Source organism: Apodemus sylvaticus, chromosome 5, assembly GCF_947179515.1.
Source record: "Apodemus sylvaticus chromosome 5, mApoSyl1.1, whole genome shotgun sequence".
Lineage (NCBI taxonomy): Eukaryota > Metazoa > Chordata > Mammalia > Rodentia > Muridae > Apodemus > Apodemus sylvaticus.
The window spans coordinates 65,733,501-65,736,331 of NC_067476.1; the positions used below are offsets into that span (position 1 = coordinate 65,733,501).

The 2,831-nt window shown below is 42.1% G+C and overlaps 1 pseudogene; it reads right to left on the reverse strand.

The window, feature by feature from the left end:
* Nucleotides 1–260: 260 nt before the first annotated feature.
* LOC127684787 (melanoma inhibitory activity protein 2-like) lies at nt 261–2,562 on the reverse strand (annotated as a pseudogene).
* Between the last annotated feature and the right edge of the window lie 269 nt (nt 2,563–2,831).

Below are 2,831 nucleotides of genomic sequence, written 5' to 3' on the forward strand. Positions count from 1 at the left end.
GAATTGAACTCAGAACCTCTGGAGGAACAGTCAGTGCTCTTAACTGCTGAGCCACCTCTCCAGCCCCCCGACCCTCTATTCTTGCATGCAACATGAAGTCATTGAGTAATGAAGGATTCTTGAGTGTCTTCTCCTCATTTTACTTTATGCAGCAAACCCCTCGAAAAGGGCAAGTTGGTTTCTTAGGACCAGTAATATTTTTTTAATCATATTTAAATCATCTTTATTTACAAAATACTATCCTGAAAATTACAATTCCATTAAGCTTCAATTTGAGCAAAACTATAATCACATAAGTAACAGCAATTACTTAAACTGCAAATGAGAAGGAGATAACTGCTGGGCGAGACCAAGGCTGTCAGGCCTCCTGTGTTTCTGGGAGGGTCAGCTGCAGGCTCTTTTGAAGGTAGCATTAAGTCTGGGAAGAACTTACTTCTTTCAGGATGAGGGGATAGGAGGAAGAACTTAGTTTTTTGGGGAAGGTAAGGTGGAAAGTCCCTCGGTGCATACACAGTTCTCCCTGGAAATGGAGGAAGTGGTGGTCCAGGGAAGTCCCTTGGTGGAAAATAATCTCGAGGAGCTGTATAATGTTTCTTGGAGGAGGTCTGGGGTGAGAGGGACCCCTTCTCATGAACTGGCTCCTTGGATCCACTGGTAAGGGGACTCTGAATGGGGGAAATGGTGGAGGGAGGAAGCCACAGCCATCTGCTTCTCATTCAGCATGGAGAGGAGAATCAGGCACATTAGAGTTACCAAGATTATCTTTGGTATCATTTCTACTGGATTCCATTTCTGAGGATACTAGCTCATCCACTTTATCCAAAGAACACATAACTTCTGAGTTCTGCTGATCCAGAGAGTCTACCAGAATTAGAATAAAATCTATCTGGCCTTTGTGAAGCTGGATCAGAATACAGTTGGCCTGGTGGTGGATAGGCTGTCATCCTGCCATCTTGACAGGGACCTGTCAGAAGGCGCTCAAGGAGCTTCAGAGTCTCCTCTTTCAGTGTTTATCTGATGGTCCAGAATGTTCTCAGGGTCTTGTGAGCCTCTTCCTCCTCCCCTGGAAGCAAAGGTGAGCATCTGAGTGGACCCTCTAACAAAGTGGGAGGAGAGAAAAATGCTCTCATTTCAGATGGAGGTCGGTCCAATGGTGAGGGACCATATGGGGAGTGCTCTCTGCCAAATGCTGTATTTGGAACATCAAGTGCATAAGGATCTTTTTCTCAAAGTTCAAATTTAAACTCTGTTTCAGTTAATTTGTGTCTGTTGTGGGCATTTTCTTTTCTTAAATCATTGTGATTTCTTTCAAGAGTCTGAGCTGCCAGCCAATTATCATGTGTGTGCTTTTTTTTTTTTTTTAATGAGAAATAACCTGCCGTGGTAAGAATGAATTGTTCTCTCCAGCTCTTCTTCAAGATCATTGGCACGCTATATGTAGGTCTTCAGTTCTTCGGTCGCATGGCTGATTTTCTCATCTACTTTGGAAAGTTTTTGTTTTCTTTCTCTAATTGGTAATTTTCTTCTACTGTTAGTTTCCTGTGAAGTTTCATTTCATTTTTCTTGGTACAGCTCAGTTATTAGTTTCAGTTTCTGGTGAAATTTCTGGCTCTTGCTTTCAAACTGTGTCTTTTCTGATGGCAAAGATGATTGTTTAGACTCAAGACTTTTGATATGCTCTGTGAGGGCTTCTTTTGATTGATCTGCTTCAGATAACTGAGTATAAACTTGATTTCTTTCTCCTTCCGAGGCTTTTAAAGAAGCATTTAACTTAGCTGCATAAATTATCTTCTTCAAAGCTCCCTTTGGCTGATTAAGGGAGCAGTGTTTTCTAGGCCACTCTTCATGTCCAAGTCCAGATTACTGTCATCTGCTATGTCTTCTCCAAGCACAGCAGCCCAATCCTTCATCTTTAGCAGGTTCTTGATCAGAGACTCAATCTGAACTTGCTCCGCCTGTGCTCTGGACTCTTCAAATGTCACTTTCTGTTTATCGAGATCATTCACGTGTTCTTTCATTATTTCACCTTCATGTAAAAGCTGTTTCTGGCTTTCCTGAAGTTGAGAAGTTTCATTCGAGAAATCTTTTATTGCTCCCTTGAGTCACCCCTCATTGATTTCAAATATTCTAAAGGTTGTTTTGGCTTCAGCTACTTACGATTTGAGAGATTTTGATTCATCTTCTAGGGACTGTATCCTTTTTGAAATATCAACTCACTTGTTCAGAATGTTTAGCCCTCCCTTCTTCTAGTTCTTTCTCTAGGAGTAGTTCATCTTCAGGTTTAGATTTGGATCTTTCCAGATTTTCATGGGTTGCCTCCAAACTTTGTGCTTCTGTTGACTCCTTCTCGAAGATGACTGTAAGCCTTCATACTCCTTTTGAACAAAGCTGACTTTTCCAAGTAGTTTACATTGTTCTTCAATTAGTGCGCAAAGCTCAAGAGCGAGTTCTTTTCCTCTCCTCAGGACAAATTGGCTGGCAGTCCATGGTAAGCACACATATTGCCAATGCCAATGGAAAACCATTGGGATTAAAGTCTGCTCCCATATCTTCAGACAGCACTGCCACAACTGATAAGTGGATAATAGTCCCCAAAAGTTTGGAATCCTCAAGATTCAGTTCACAGATGATATGAAGCCTTGACAAGTGTGTGTGTAATCTCTGATTATAATAAATTGAAATTAGTCATCAAAAACAGAAGGAAAGGCTGGCGAGATGGCTAAGCAGTTAAAAGCATTTATTTGCTGTTCCCCGCGCAGCTGCTCCAGAACCTTCCTGGTGTAACCCACGGCCACACTGGCTGTCCCCCCCCTCCCCCCATCATCTCTGCA